The sequence below is a fragment of the Pezoporus occidentalis genome, unplaced genomic scaffold (genome assembly GCF_034315485.1).
Source record: "Pezoporus occidentalis ecotype Australia unplaced genomic scaffold, CSIRO_AGI_Poc_V1 ctg4, whole genome shotgun sequence".
Taxonomy (NCBI): Eukaryota; Metazoa; Chordata; class Aves; order Psittaciformes; family Psittacidae; genus Pezoporus; species Pezoporus occidentalis.
The window spans coordinates 10,686,026-10,703,896 of record NW_026915724.1 but is presented as its reverse complement, the minus strand read 5'-3'; positions in this window follow the sequence as shown (position 1 = coordinate 10,703,896).

Sequence of the window (17,871 nt, the reverse complement as noted above, 5' to 3'; positions counted from 1 at the left end):
GTGGATGGGAGGGTACTTGGGTATATGAAACAAGGAAGGGCTCTGCCCCTGAGAAGCACTTTTATAAACAAAGAAACTTTAAAGCAATTAAATGTATAAAAATAAAACCACATTGTCCAACACAGAGTATCTATCTGGCACAGGAAGAGAAAAAAACTAGGTAAATCAAAACTTGCACAAGATTAAATTAAATACCTACATCAAAAAGTCAGAGATGATAATGAATTATTCCTAAACTCTTAACACTCCATCCCACATCCAATGTTTCAAATACAAATAAGCACACAAGAAATCAAAGAAGTACTAATGTATTCTGAGAAGTAATAAGATAATTTCTGCTCAGAAGCAAACCTATTTTAGAAAATATTTCTTTCCTTCCCTTTAACAACATTGTAAGATTTTGCAATCAATTCAATTCTACACTATAGTCAAAAAAAGATACCATACTAATTGTAGGTGGAAGAATAATAGGTGTCTGCATATTTTCAAACAGTGCTAGACAGATTTAGACACTTGGACTTTTTTTTTGATAGAAAATAGCATGCAATTCAAGCCCGAAATTTGGCAATGATCTGTAATAAATAACACATATTGCTTTCCTCAGAGGAAGTAACATATAAATGTCAAGCCAGTCTTACTGCCCAGAGCTTTGGTATTACTGCAATTAGATTCCCTAAAGATCTTGTTTCAACCTTGGTTACTAAGAGAGAGTGCAAATGGCCATCAGTAAGTATTTTGAATGTGCAGTTTGTGAAACTTCACTGTCAACTCTGTCAGACAATTAACAAATCTGGCCTCTTTCACTCTGGAAAAAGAGTGAAACACAGTGTTTATAAAGTGTTCCTCTACCAACCATGACAAATGCACTGCTGCCAGAAGCAGGACCAGGAAAGCCGTTCTCAAGTTCCCCAGGCCAGCTCATACGTGGTTCTGTGTCTCCACCCAGTGTGATCAAGGTCTCCATTTCTTCATCACAACCCCTCCTGTCTGAGAAGTTCCTGTCCTGACAGGCAACAGGACCAGCAGCGCTGGGAGCTGCTGCCTTGGGGAGGAAGTCTGGGGGGGTTAAGAGTTCCTCAGCCCCCCCCATCTCTGCATCTCCAGTATCCCAAGTAAACCTGAACCACAGAAGAATACACATCCTCTCTGAGCAGAAATGATATTTTGTGTCTGAAGTAACCCATAACACTTATGTACTGGCACATTTGGTACAGGGGAACAAATAAGTCCTGTCTTAATCTTGTAAACTTCGCACACACAGAGCGGAAACTCAGTCTACAGCATTCGTGTTTTGACTAACTCTGTTCTCTATTTTGATACGAGAAGGAGACTAAAGAACAAACACACAGATTGACAGACTTTCTTCTATAAAACAGAGCACTCTCTTCATCTGGAGAAAAAAGTCTCTGCTACTCTTACCATGACACATTAAGGATGCATTTTCTTCATGGCACCTCAGCAGCAAGCAGAGTGGAGGGAAACAGGAGTTAGGCAGTGGTGGTTTTCCATCAACAGGTAAGAAAATATTAACCAGAAACATATCTAAATAGAAATTAAAACATTATTCCTTTTAAATCACAGCAGACAGTTTTAAAGTTGGAGGCCACACCTGAAATATAAGAAATGCCTAGAAAATAACAGGACAAATAACTGATAAAATCAAATCTGAAATTAATTTATTCATTGTATTTAGGTATAATTTCTAGACTATTGTTTCTATGTTCTTTGTCCAAATTTTGATTAAAACAATTGACAAGTTATGTAAGTTTAAGCCTTTTGAATGTTTTAAAAAAACACTAGATTTCTTACACCAACAGTAACACCTAAGGCAGAAGCAAAAAAAAACAAACAAGTTTAGCAAACTTTTAATTGCTCTCTGAAAATGGGTTCCATATGGATACTGAGCTAAGTTTTCCCACCTAGCACCCTAATGATCAAACAGAAAAGAACTTGAAAAATCAAATTCTTATCAGTCAGATAATCTGCATAAGATGCATTATTAGGTCTTTGCAACACTGCAAAGAGCTACCATATGGTCTAATGCTGCTAATCCTACTTGAGACCACAAATGCATAAGTAACAATATAAGTAAGCCAGAGGATAAGCTGTGCTTTTCTCTGTGAGGTTGAATTTCATGAATAAAAAGGAAAAGATAATTACTATTAGCACCCTTTGAAAAAGTAGCAGAAATACTCCCAAGAAAGAAAAAAACAATTGAAATTGAACAAAGTGCAATGCCAGAAGTATATTGAAGAGTGCCTGGAGAGAAGCAAAATTATATTTAAATTGGATAAATGCAGTGTACTTTGCTCTTTTGCAGTTTAAATTGCAATGCAGTTCCAAATCAGTCACATAGTTTAAAATAAAAAAGATTAATGGAGTCTGTTTCCGTGTCACTGGCTACATGCAAAGCAAATTTTGCTGAAGTAATCTAATTATTCTACTATTTAATTTGATAGCATACTGCCTCCAACTAATTATCAGGAAAGTTGGACAGATGTAGTTCCATAGGAATTATGCTGGTACCAGCAGCTAACATTCAAATACTATGCAGGAACCAGGAAGGGAAACACTTCATTCCTGGCTAGTGTTACTTGTTGACATAAAGCTTTTACTCAGAGGTACTCAGGCTCCAGTAGTTCCTCTGACGGCTCTTATTCTGCTGATTTAAGCCTTTATCTTCTCAATACCTGGCCAACATCTGACTTGTGCTAGAGACACCCAGCTACACCTCAGCTACCCCAGTTCCTAGACTGACATTTAGGGCAAAAAGCCAAAAAGGAGCTTTGCTGGCCCATCAGTAGGTGAGCCTGAGGTATAGATATGTTGACTTTGGTCAGTTCAAGCTGCCATAGCTCAATCAATCAGTCACTGTCTGTGAGGGGCCTGGACTTTTGCTGGCCCAAATTCTGGATATAGTGTCTCTGTGGTGGCACACACCGCACTTTTTTCTTCTGCTCGTTATATTTTAGTAGAATGTGACAAATTAACCATGGCTGCTGTCAACACATTGAATAAAATAAAACCAAAAAAGGAAGATGCAGGAGTTCCTCAGAGCTTGTTGATATTTTATTTTTATACATCATTTTTACTAGTGTCACTAAATTTTATGTGGGACACAAAAGTTATCAGATATTTTTATTTGGGATCCAGTATGACTTCTGCTACTCTCTGACAGTTTCCATTTGACTCAACAGCACAAGCTATCCTGTAAGTGTTGATTTTTTTTTTGGGGGGAGGGGTTGTTTGTTTTGGAGTTTTTTTATCTTTATATTTTTCCATTTGGAAGAATAGGCGATAATTTTTAAACACCATTAAGAGTCTGTACCCCTTGCATAGGGTCAGGCAAGAAAACTGACTTACTGAACTAGCTGCTGTCAGAGTCCTATCCATTTCTCAAAAAAAAAAAAACAGAAAACAACCCAACAAGTTGGAAGGGAAAGCAATTCTTTCTCTTCCATGAAATTAAAATTTTTATAAAAAAATGGATGGGAAATGGGACATTTTTTTGTATCATAGAAGCCAAATGTTCTGTCATCGCTCTGAAATGTATCTCTTGTCAAAAGTACATTAAAAATATTTGTTGCTACAGGTGTGTTATGTACAAGGTCTTCCTAAATAATCTGAGAAAACAGTCCATGCTGAAGCCTTGCAAACCTACTTTTTAATTCCTTGTCCATATTCATCCATTCAGTCCAATAATTCAGCTTCTCCCTGAAGGACTCCTGTTAACAATTAAGGTAATTATTGCAGCAGTGGTACTTTCACAGACCCACAGCTTTTGACTTTATCCTCTTCAGTACAAATGACTGATAAATTTCCTTTTTTTTTTTTAATATATCCAACCATTTCTTTATGAAACTTATGTGTTTCTAGTCATAATGGAATAAATTCTTTTAGTCCTGCTTCTTAAGACACAATTTTCCCATGAAGGGACATTCAAGAAAATTAAACCTTCAGTTTTTGTATGCTTCTGTCATCAGATATTTCCCATTGTTAGTCTAAAATCACAAATTGCAATCTACATTCATGGCTACTGAAATTACAGACTTCAGTCCAAGAGATCTTCAAGTAAAATTCTCCACAGTAAACTTTAGTGTCTACCTTATTTTGCCTCCACACTTCTGCCCAACAGAACTGATGGCTGAGTCTAAGGGCATGAACCTGCAAAGACTGACAGTGTAACTTTAGTTGCAGAGGGAGAGATGTGTCCCTCTATACTGTGTGTGTACCCAAAGCAGTCATTTGCTCTTTGGTATGAAGATTTTATGAGTCTTGACATCATATTTACTGTCCCAGAATCCACACTGGGCTCTAAAAAGATCAGCATAAAGGTCACAAAGAGTAAACAAAAGAATAACAAAGGTGTGTTGCATTTTGTCTTGCTGACAATCAACAGAAGCATAGCAGAGCAATTAAGAAAAAAATCCACACTTGAAATGAAAAAAGGCGGTGTATTGAATAAAAAAATTCTCTGAAATAGAAAGCAATTTCATACATACCAACATGGGTATGGCAGGCCTTGGTGCTTACCCCTTTACAGAAATCAAAGGAAACAGAACCAGCAGTGTTCTCTGCGTCCTTTCTTTGTTTTTTTCATACCTGCCAGTCCCACTTTTCACCATAAGAACTTCATTCAGAACCAAGAACTGCTTTCCAGACATACTTGCCCAGACAGGTTAATACAAATACTGTATAGTAAGCATGACAGTCATTAGAAATTCTAGCCTATCAGGGGAAACTGCCTTAAAAATTGTCACATTTTCTAGGAAAAAAAATAAATTGAAATTTGACGCATTTGCCACAAACCCTACCCAAACTTGCCAGTAATCTATGAATATGCTAGTTATTACCCCAGGCTGATAAGCTGCACTGTTACTCAAAACTGAATAAATTATCAGGCATTAACACCAGTACAGTAGCATATGCTAATGAGATCCATACTTACACTAAATCTGCTTTGATCACCTCCCATTAAGGGAAAGATGAGAACAGAGGAAAATTTGGATTTTATTTTTTTCTATTATTATTCAAAAAAAAAGGAAAAAGAAGAAAAAAAAACAAAACTAAAAATCATTGGAAATATTTTACAAGCTAGTGGACCAATTAGAAATTTGAAAGCACACCCTTCTAATAATTCCATAGTCCTTTCTTTTTCTATTATTGACAGTGAAATTATTAACACTATTTCTTGTAACCTGTTAATAAAACCTACCAATACTTGAGGTGGAGTCACTGTCCCTGGAAGTGTTCAAAAACCATGTAGATGAGGCCCTTGGTGACATGGTTTAGTGATGGACTGGGGTAATGGTTAGACTTCATCTTAAAGGGCTTTTCCAACCTGGTTGATTCTATGATTCTATGATTCTATGTGCTCAGAAACCTTGCCTTTAAATAAATACATTTATATCTTACACAAACCTGTCTACACCTCTATTCAATAACAAAAAAAAAAAAAGAACTATATCAAGAAAACAACTGATAAACAATTTTTTAAATGAATAGTGAATTCATAACAACATAATGTTGATACCCAGAAACTGAGAAGTTTATAGTCTTATAGATCTATGCTATATATACCATACTAGCTATACCAGCTAGCATGGTAAGTGACAAGTTTTGAATGATGCTCTGAGATAACATTCTTTAAGTAATTTCCAGTGAACTACATAAAAATGAAAATACACTGCACTTTCTCCTATTCTATAAAATAAAATCTGTTCTCAGTTTAATCTTGTGTAACACAAATATACATAAAAGAAAGAGAGTGTAAAAATGCAATATATTGTGCTACAAGCACAGTTAAATTGTCAAGTTTTGCTAAAATATTTTCCTTTTTCCCCTGAAAACATTCTCTTGTGATGTCTGCTATCCATCTCTCCTTGCATATTTTACATGACACTTTTCTAGCTGCATATTGCAAAAGGAAAGGTGTCATTAAATGTTTTTCAAAGTGACATTGCTGAGTGTGTTGGAAGTACTTTCTTCGTATGCTCTTCATGAATGACAGGCCACACGTCCCAGGCATCATCTGAGCGCAGTGCATCTTTTTTTTTAGAAAACAAGTTGTCAGCCAGGGAAAAGAAGAATGAAAAATAGATTTCTAAGAGACATGGAAACCTTTACAAGGAACTCTTCCAAACAGGGCAAAATGGAGAGGGAGAAACTGTTTGCTGGAATTTGTTCTGGAACAATTCTCTATTTTTGTTTGATGCTTTGCTTTATACTTCGTGGAGGTCTTTGGGGAAATCTAACACAGGCTTAGAAGCATCTAATACCTGCAAAAGGTACAGAGACATTTTGCTTGCAAGAAGTATACTTGAAGTTTCCTTAAATGTATTCACATTATACACTTTAAATTTGACTTGTAAGTAATAATTCAGGCAGCTTTTCTATAAACCTGGTTTTTAATGTATGCAGCTGGTTCACTGCATTACCAGTAGCTCAGTTTCTTCTAATGGTTTGCTATATGACTAGATCTTCATGAATGGCAATTGAACCAGTAGATTACAGTCTTGCATGCATCCTGATATTTTGCCAGCATAGATGGGGAAAGAAGAGAGCAGGAGTCTCTTAGGTCTTGTTTAGATAGAACTACTCTGAAGATCAGGAATCCTTACACTAACAGATAGTATATGTCTTACTAGAATAAAAAAAAAAAAATAAAAAAAAAGGACAAAACATTTTTTTTTAAAGTACAGGGGAATGTTGTACAAAATGCTCCACTAGTTCTCTAAAACCAATTTGTCAAGCATAAACCTCAACTCATGATTATTTTCAGAAACTTTTAGAATCAAGTTAGAGTGTTGGAGAGGAGAGAAAACTTCACCTTTGCCAAACTGTACTGCTAAGAACTAAAGAACAAGATATAAACAGGTACATACAGAAGTTTTAAGCATAAACATGACTGGTTGCTGCATGCATTTGTCAAAGCATGCTGCTTCTCCTGAGTTATATCTGACAACCTCTCCCACAGTCCAGGACACTTGATATTACCAAAGCAAACTTGTGCAGCTGCATGACACCATACAACAAAATACACATTTAAAGAACATTAGCATGCCACTTTTGTTAGCATACCCCGTTTAAAAAAAATATTGTAATCCAAAATCACTTGATCTTTACGAAGGATCTCAAACTGAAACATCTGGCATCCTACTACAAAAATGTCATGTCTTATTTGCTGCTTCCTTTCAGTTTTGGAGAGGTAAGATACAGGAATGTTCATAACAAAATGCAACTGGATGGACACCATCCATGCTTCCTTTGTTTCTAAAGTCAGTTCAGATAAGCGTCTGACAAGAGATTGCACAACTACTGGGAGATTCATAATTAAACAGAATTAGTACATCAAAACCCCCCCCAAAAGCAAAACAGTAAAACACATTCGCAGTTGGCTATCAGTGAGCGTCAGGTTTGACACCAGGTGTAAAGAGACAGATGAATAATACAGACTCTGTTTAGGAAGCCAGGTATCAAATTGGGTCCAATCTCACAAAATTTCTACAACTGAGTGTTTTCATAACCATCTCGCAAAAGAATTGTTTCTGTCCATACTGAAAGGTTTTCCATCTCAGACAGTAACAGTACAATAAAAGAAAGAACCCCCCTTCCCACTTGATTACAGCTCTAAGTGTATCATCCAAGATGTGAAAAACAAAGCTATATTAGATGACCATTCCCACTAAGGAAAAACAAATTTCTTTTGATCCAATAAAACATGTAGGTTAACAGCTGGAATGAGAACTGTCACATCTCAAGCAAAAACCTATTTTGCTCTTGACAAAGCAGAAATGACTTCTTCAAGATGGAAAAGTATCTTTCTGACCAGCCTGTTTCATTTCTTCAAGGAATAGGTATATTCTTTATTTCTACGCCAAGCAAAACATGACACATATAGATCAAATAAAGATTTGACACAATGCAAGTGAGAGAAATGCATTCCAAAATATGTGAAAGGCATCCTAAAATAGAAAATAAATTCCCAACTTTTAAAGAGGTATTTAAAATTTATATTTGAGAAAGCACTGCAATATTCAAATGAAAATCAAGTATTGTACTTACTTATCTGACTTCTTCTTTAGTTGTTGATTAAATTTCGTATACATACCCATACAATTCACCAGAGAATTGCATTACATACGATAACGATGCAGGGCACTCAGCTGAAACAGTTGAGATGATGTCAGACTCTTTGTTAGAAAGCAGGTAGTTTGCATCTAAAAACCCCTATGTTTATTATCAGGATCTTTTAAATCTCCCAGTGCTCTGATTCAATTCAAAAAGAGAAGATTTAGGTATCTTTCAGGTTGATAACGGAATTCATGCTCTTTGAGGGACTTTAGTGGTATGTCATGTGTAATCATGTTAATATTGCAGATAGAGGATAAGTTTTCAAGCAGATGTAGTTCTGCATTTAGCTGAAGTTTATTTGGCTTATGCTTAAACAGCCCTAGTTTTGTGCACTTTGACGGAATAAGGTTAAAGCTTAAATTGATAAATAAAGTAAACAGGGCCAATTAAATGCACACAAACCTTTCTCTAATGGTTTTGTGGGTACGTTTGCAGTGCTGGGTGATATTTTGCTCATGGTAAGTAAGCAGATCTGTTCCAGAGTGGACCTTTTATCACTGGTATCATTTTAGTTCACATGCCTGAAGAATGGTACACTGTGGGAGTTCAAGGCATTGCTTATAATACATTGCAGACCTTTGCCACCATTAACTTAATTTAAATACTTTAAAATAAATCTCTCTGCTCCCAGGAGTTTTAATTTTCTATGTATATTCCACCTTCTATGGAGAACGCAGCCTTAATTCTCTTTTGAGATCCCATATTAAGGCTGTGCAAACCAGTGATTATTATATAGCACCACAGACAGAGAAAATTACCAACAAAAGGCCACGCTTCTTCTTGTAGAAGGTATGCAGCAGTGATGATTATGGTAGATGGTAGATCCTTTGTGTGCAGCAGCCTGGATGGGACTAGTGCCCTCCCAAATAACACAACTTTCGACCAAAAATACCTCACAGGCATTCACTGAGGAAAAGGACGTTTCAGTGATTTTTCTTACAGGTTTTTCATCTGCTGTCTTATATACTGCATATATAATGCCTTCCCAGTGTTATTCCACCCTTTTGATTACATGTTTCCACCTTTTTTTCAGCTGTGGGCAGCATCTCAGCAGACCCCTGACTCTGACAGGGCAAGGCAAGCTGCTCAGGAAAATGGCAGTGTTTTCATAAGACCTCACTGCCTTCTGCAGAAGAGGCTCCCTCATGAAGGAATGATAGGCAGGATCTGACCCGAGACTGTGAACAGGTACACAGGCTGTGCAATGAGCTTGACACATGGGCCCTGCGTGAATGATTAGTGACTGGAACAGTATAAACAACAACAGCAATTTTTTTGATAACCTTGTTGTAATTCACTAATTAATTCCAACGTAATTCACAGATGACTTAACTTCTTAACTAAGGCCTCCAGCATGCAGCTGTAGGTAGGTGCTGTGAATGTAAATTGCTCTTTTCTTTGTCAGGAGAAATAAGTGGGTGAGGTAGGGTGAAATTTACATTGATCTGAACTTCAGCAAAGAGAATTTGAAGGAGCAACACACAGCATTGTGGCTATAAAATTTATTGCTTAGTATCTTCAGGTAATACACTGTACTTGCAAGATTAATTCAATTGTGGTCCAATCCAACCCAAAGTTCTTTCACCCATGTCGTGGTTTAAACCCAGTCAGGTAACTTGTTCACTCACTCCCAGTGAGTGGTGCCGAGCTGACAACAATCGAGGTCTGTGTCGTGTCCCCCCGCACCGGGGCTCTCCCCTTCCCCGCTCCCGGAGGAACGGGGAGGAGGATCGAAAGAGTGCAACTCCTACGGGTTGAGACAAGAACAGTCCAGCAACCAATGTACAACACAAATCACTATCAACTACAACAATGGTAAGAGAAAATAACAAGGGAAGAGAATACGAAACCACCGGCCAAGAAAACGATTCCCACCCGGAAGCCCGTGTCCTTCCGGGTAACTCCCAGTTACCCCCCTACCCTGGGCATGACATGCTGTGGTATGGAATACCTCTTTGGCTAGCCTGGGTCAGGCGCCCCGTCTCTGCTTCCTCCCGGCTTCCCCTCCTCCCTGGCAGAGCATGAGCCCCACAAGGTCCTTGGTCAGTCCTTAGCAACAACTGAAAACATCGGCTTCACCAACACTGTTCTCAGGCTGGAAGTCAAAACACAGCACTGCACCAGCTACCACAAAGGAAAAAACATGACTGCTACTGCTGAACCCAGGACAACCCACCAGTAGTTTCCAGACATCCGTTGCTCGGTGATAAACTGCCACTTGGTTCCCAGGTTCCAAAAAAGCATCAGGCCGATTTTGAAGCCATAAAGACAGAAACAGTGACTACAGAGTTCTCAACGTTGTCATAACTCTTTCCTGAAGGCAAATTAGCACAGTTCCCAACTCAGATCATCCCAGCCATACACACAGAACTGCACAGGCAAGCAGAACATGTTTGTCCACAGCAGCTTTACTCAGTCACAGTCAAACTGATTTTGATTTTAAAAAGCTCACAAGAAGGTGGCAGGCTTAAAAACTTAATCACTTACAAGCACATACTCTGAAATAATAGTCATTTGATAATCCCCTGCCTCTGTAATAATTATGCAGTGTTCCTTGCTCATAATATACTCCCACAAAACAAGCATTTCCAAGCACCCCCTTCTTATGCACAAACATAAGGAGAGCAAAAATTACATGTGGGAACCTTAAATAAATGACAGTAGGAGTAATCAAACTGAAAAAGATCTGCCATTACTGGCTGTGCAATGAAGTTCACTCTAAAAACTATGGTGTGGGAGGCTTACCTTGTGAGCAGAGAAAAAGGTATCCTGGCTTAGCAGAAACAGCAAAGCCCAAACCTTCAAATGCACATCGTCTCCTCCACCAGCAAGCACACTGTGGTCTCAAGCTTGCCACGCAGTACGCTTTACCTTCCATGTGGACAAAGACATTTATTACTATTTACATTACCAGAGTATCCAGCAGCGTTTTTATTCAGGCAGGGCACCCAGGCATTGTGTGATGCAGCCACATGATGTGGAAAAAAAGCAGTTCTCATGTAGGCACCATGTTCTGAGCTGCCCTTTGCTCTGCTCAGAGGTCCTGCCAGCACTCTGGAGCTGCTGCACTTTCACCTTCGATATCTTCAGAAATTCACATACTTTGAGGTCCTGCTCATGCACTGGGACAATTTCCCCCTTCCCCCAGCCCCCGCCCCATCTCTCCTTGCGACTCAAACTCTTCCAACCCAAGCAATCGCCAGGGGTCTCAGAGCTGTACTGAAATCCAGCAGAGCAAGGCCATTACCCTGTGGCCTGGGGTAATGTCCAAGGAAGATGTCTGAATGCCAGCAGGCACAGAGACTTTTCCAAGAGAAGGGGGAGGAAGAGCTGCTTCTCACCTCAACAGGAAATGAAGCCAGGGTGGACAACTCACCTGTGCACATGCCCACAGGGAGAGGAGGCACATGTTGCTGATGCCAACCTGTCTTGCAAGAGGAGAGCTGACAGACACAGTCTGCTTCCAAAATTCCTTGGAGACAGTAACAATCTCAGGCTGTGACCAGCAAAAGAAGCTATCTAGGTGCAGAGTGTAAAAGCTACATCACATTCTCTGCAGCCTAGGCAGGCAACACCCCTCACCTTTCCTCTTCCTCACCCTAGTCTTTCTCCATTGCTTCCCTGTACGGAGAAACTAGGAGGAAAGCAGCTTGCTAACTTGGTTTGTCCTGTACCAAGATGTAGGCCCAGCTAAATAAGGTTTAATTTAAATAATAAAATGCCTCTTACAGTGAAGTAGTTTTTCTTGTAAAAGTGTTTGCCAAATGGGTTCAGTGTCACAAAACATTTTCCCAATGGACAAAGAGGTATGGGCTGATGACATGCATGGTCACAAATAGACCACAGAAGGAGCCTACAGCCCCCCTTGTTTTCTTGCATCCCTGCTACTAAAAAAAACCGACTGTTTCCTCAGATATGCTGTAAAAATTTGAAATTTGTGGCTAGAGCTACTGAACAGCTTCGATCTCAGAGTTTTAGCATTAGCTTTGCACAGGACTCCCTAATACTTGGACATACTGCTATAGATCAGTACTCCTATTGCCCTGCAACATTCTAAAGTTTTAAGAAGAAACTTTTGGAGACATGCTGTTTGCTTTCAGCTTTGCATTAAAATGGGAATAGACTGGCATCTTCAGAGAAAATCAATATTGTTATCTTGGACTATGGTGTAGAGCATCTCTAATTATTCAGGGTCTCCTGATGGGCCCCATACCAAAGTGGTATTTCACAGCAGCCCCCGCTGTACCTTCAGTCAGCCAGTCGTTTAACTGCAGATTCAATGGTGTGTGATACCCTGCATTAAGCACTCTCCCTCCATGTCTGTGAGGCCCCAAAATCAAGGCTGGGGCGAGGTAACAGGGGAACCACAGGGGCCAGGGAGAACATTCAGCCAAAAGGAAAAGCTGAAGAAAAGGTGGGACTGGAAGGTCTGCCTGAATTTTCAGTTTTAGGAAGAGTATTTCATCGAGTTCTACCATTTATCTTCATCGAGACTGGAAGGGCCAAGCATCCACCTGGGAGATGCCTGTGCTGCGCCTTTCTCATAAGAAGTGCATATGTCAGCTCTTTCTTTCCTTAGCAGTTGAATTACAAGAGGAACAGTGTTCTAGTATTTTCTCTGCTCCCCCGAAGGAAACCTGCTGTGCTGGAGGGAGATGGGGTGGTCATGGTGAGCCCTGGCTGGGGAAGGGCTGGCCAGAACCCACAGGGAGCAGGAGCTGGTGCCCCCATCAGGACATAACGCCTAACAGCAAGTTCATCCCACTCCCTTCTCAGGGGCAGCGACAACGCCGTTTTGCCACCCCGATCTCTGCATATGTACTACCTGTTTCCAGTCAGAACTGTCTCTACTGCTGTGGCTCTACCCCTGCCCCTTTCCCACTGCTTTTTCCTCCTTTCCCTTCCATTTCCATGGCTGTGTTACGTGGTCCCCATCCCTCTTTTCCCCAGAACTGTATTTAGAGGTGTCTTAGCCAAATCCTTGTCTCTCCATTGCTCATTCTTCCCTTTTTTGGATAGAAAACATACCTGTTTTTTTTTCCAGATTTACTGTGTTTCTTGTAAAGGTGCTTAAATTAAATATTTAAACACACATTGGATCAAAAGTTGAAATTCAAGTCCCTTCTCTGCCCAGTGAGAACCCTACCCACCTAAAACATTTTCTTAGTTGTGTCTGACCTAATGCTTACTGAATTAAATCCATGTAAATTATTTCAGTTGAAGAGACTCAGAATAACCACATTTCCTTTCATCTTGCACACAGAATAACCTATAGCTCAAAAGCTAGCACACATCCAAAAGACAAAGAGGAATTTCAAACACTATGATTTAGCACAGAGATGCAAGGGGCCTATCGCATACATTCAGTGGGCTATTGTTTAGTGGGCTTTTCTTTCAGAGAATGTGGGGGGTGTATGGGTTGTGGTGTGTTGGGGGTTGAGGCCTTACATACATTTTAGATTCGATCCTCAAAGCGAGGGAGTTGGAGAACGAAGTTTGCAGAACCGAGGTTTACAATGTAAGTAAGACCAACCCATTGAAGATGTAAGGACTTGTACCAGTGAAATGTTACAAGCATTTAAAAAAACTTTCTTGCCATCCTCTGAGTTATTTGGATAAATCTGGGAGAATTAATTAGTATCTCTTTTGGTCAAGACTAGGTGAGAAGTCAAGCAAGGGTGTGCCACAGCTGCCCAACTACCACCTACCAGAGCCAACATCCCGCTGGGGATTTGGAAGCTCACAAAACTTTTGGGGGAGGGGAAAAACTGGGGCTTTTTTTCCCCCAGAAGGGTTAAATGGATTAAGTGAGACCTGGTATCCTGCTACCTGTACACCACACATCTGAGGTAACTTGTGGGGAACAGCATGGGATTCACAGTAATCAGCATGATGACGTGAGAACTGATTCAACCAGCCACAAATACAGAAGCTTAAGGAAAAGCCGGCTGTCATTCATTTCTATAAATTCTCCCAATGTTGAATTTACATCTCTTACTTGTCACAAGGGAACTTTCACAGAAAACCTTTGTTTTCCTGTTTTGAGAGAGCACGTGCATCAGTATCTCCTCCCGTTTGCAGTAGCATCATTTACCACCTCTGAAATCCGAGGCCTGATTCAGCAGGAGCGTTTTGAGCTTTGAGGCCAAGTTGAACTGGGGAATACTTGCTCTGTGACATGACTCAGGACAATTAAGTTATATTAAACTCCACAGCAGTGAGGCAGGAATTGGAGGCAGTAGCTGAGTTGAGAAGCTATGAACATAAAAACCTTCATTTTACGTGCTTCAGGTAGCAGCTGGACACTTGAACTCTTTTGTGGATCTTTGCCTGTATGACTTCCAAGTCCTTTGACTTATTTTTAATTTGTATTTGCCTGAAAAGGATCTCAACTCCATTATCCACTGGCAATCAATGTTTTATCTGTGATCAGTTCCTAGATACTACGTTCTCCTGCCAGCATCTTTTACAGGTAGTGGCTTGCAATTAGTGACCTCTGGAGTCCATGGAATAGACACAAGGCAAGAGATCAGTAGTGGATTAAAAAAGCAAGGGTTAAAGAAAATCTGGAATCCCAGTTTCTGTATATGGAGAAGTCACTGAGTTCAGGTACTTAAGATGATGATCTTGCAATGGTTTGCTACAATATGTTCACACAACCCTATTTTAGGGAGTGAGTGAGGGTAAAAAGGAGCTGTGAATCTAGAGGTTTTCATAAGGAGATGCCTCATTACCCCTTTCCACATCTCAGCACGTACAAACTCCAGCGTGAAAGCTGCTTAGTAACGCTTTATGTACCCTTGTGCTATTTGAGCAAACAAGCCCATCAACCTTTGCATCGATGCAAACCCTCACAGGCCTCTGAACATTCCACATTCTCATCCTCCCCTGGTACCACAACAGCTTAGAAACGTGTTTTGTTTTTCGAAGAAATGTTGAAGCTGCATCCAAGTAAGATTGTTGCCAATGCTAATCTCAACACTGGCATCATTAGCAAAGCAGGGATCATGCTGTGTAAACAGTATGACAGATCTGTTTGTCTCATGCTTTAAACATGACACTTGCTTGTTTTGGCCACCATTTCATATTTTCCCCCGTTTTCCGAAGTAAATCTGAAACTCATCTGAAACTGAAATCAGCAACTATGAAATCAGCCACAGACTAAACTCTCAGGATTGCAAAACTGCCAGTTTGTATTACCCAGAGGCTTGGACAGCTAGTTTGGCTGATGCTGAAAACACTGAAGGTAGGACTGGGATCTGTTTGTGCCTTAGCTAGAGGATCTGGAATGGACAACACTTTTGCTAGGGCCCTTGGCAGAAGGAGCAAGCAGTGCTCTGAAAATGCTGCCTTTCAGCTTACAACTCTAAGAAACACTGTCCTGCTGGGGCCAGGCTTTAGCAACACATGCTTCAAGACATTTAATGCGTATTTGCTTCACAACTATAGTCTCAGTTCCAGCCAATACCTCTGCAATGCACACTTCCTGTTTTCCAGCTCAGGAGATGAGCAGCAGCACTATAACAGCAGGGAATAGCAGCACAACAGTACCTGGCTACTGCATTAACATAGGTCTGTAAGCTATGCACAGTTATGGACTATATCATGCATGGCAGTTTTCTGCACAGCCATGCTTTTCCTCACATGCCAAAATGTCCAGTCCTCACATATGGTCTCAAGTTAGCATTAGTACAAAATCCAAAACAACCCTGGCAGCTGAAGACATCTGATGCCCAATTACACAGCTAGTCAAGCCCTTACAGACCCTTTTGCACTGTGGTACCTTGAATTTCTATGAATGTAAGGTTTTATCCACATCAGCAACTCTGGAAAAGCCTCAGATTACATTAAAACATGCCCTAGAAAAAAAAAAATCTATTCTACTATATCCCTGAAAGAGACATTTCAGGTTTTTTTTAAATCATAAAAAGACTCAGAGAATGATCCTACATCCTCTATACATACATCTAAGCAAGTAATTCAAAGAAATATTTCATTATAAAACATAGATGTAGATACTTTGGGTTTTCTACCAGCTCTCAGCACACAGCCCTTAAGCTTCCCGAAGGGCAATACTGCCCTCTTTTGGCGTAACCCGTTATGGACAATGTTTTACAACGGAATGTTCAGCAAGGTTTAAGCAGCATGTTTTAGGGATACACTTACTTTCTAGAAAAGCAACCCATGAAATTTTGGGAATTTGGGAAAAAAACAAAAAAATCCCAAACACAAACACTACAAAAACCCCGAAACCAACAAAAAAATCCAAATCAAACCTGAAGCACTACAAATAACAGACTCACTCAGTTTTACAGGATGTTGATCGAAAAAGGTCACTACTGGTAACAGACTGCCACAAGCCAAAGTTACAGAATGTATTCTATGTGGAACAAACAGTACAAAAATAGTGCACTAGATGTTTGCTCTTACTGATTACAGCACAGATATGCACTGTCCCATTTAGGAGACACAAACTAAAGGCTGGACAAAAGCTAAAGTTTGAAAGATTAAAACCCAGCCATTTAAACTGGTCAAAACACTAGGCAAAATCTCCTTTCAAGCTAACATATACAAAGCCTATCAATTGTACAGACATAGGAATGGGCAGAAATTGAAAGTACTGAAACAGGAATCCAAATTTCTTGCTAATTTTTCTATGATGTAACTGATCTGCTGCTCCTGTTAATGTACCAGTCACTTCCCCCATCCAAATGTCCCACCACTCAAATCTTTATTGCTGCTTGTCCCAACCCTAAAAAATAGATTGAGAAAATGCTTTCTGATCACTTAGTGAAGTAGAGATAAAAAGGGTTATTTGTCTAATGTGTAATATGGTACTGACACTGCTAACAGCAAGCCATGCACTTACACTGAGTTTGAAAGGCTCCTGGACTCACTGTACCCGAGCTTTCCTTCACCTGCCCATAGCTGTTTAGCTGTGACAGCAACCCCTCTAGTTGACCTAGTGTGTCTATCGGTAACCTGTTTTGCTCATCTTAATCTTTGTGTGGTACAAGCCTAGTTTTACACAGGTAACAGTAACAAACTATTACTGGTGGCAGAACAGCGTATTTATAATTTTCACACAATATATTACTGCAGAAAACACTGCCAAGGTATGAGAGCAGAGTGAGGCCCTAAGAAGTGGGGACACAGGAAGCAGCAGTGGTGAATACTGGAAAGGGATAGCAATAGATGAGGCTGGTGTTTGGTATGAGGACATCCAACAGCTGTGCAGCTCTATAATGGCCAGTAAAAACAAAATGTAGACCTAAAGCCTGATAAAACTGTTCTTAGGGGTAATAAAATATAGTACCTAACATATGCAGATTATCATACATATAGAACTTTGATACAAGCTGGTGCAATAGAACAAAGAAGATGAAAAAGCACGTTATCCAACATAAATGACTCCCAAACTGAGCCCAGGAAAGTAAGAAGGAACCAGCGACATCAATGAAATATTCTTCCCATGGACTGCAGAACTCTGCATTAACCCTTCCCAGCAGCTGTAGGCTATGATTTAACACTTGAGGAAAAGGCAGATTCCAAGAGAAGGAGCAGAAATGAAGAAGTGCGTGTGCTATAATTTAAATTGCATTACTGTGATTTTTCTTTCCTCTATGTAAAAGTATTCTAACTGCACTATTCTTTTCTAAAATATTTAGGTCTAGACTAACCATGATTCTTGAATTAGACTCTTAAGATCTCAAAGTCTGTATGCGTATATAGATCTGT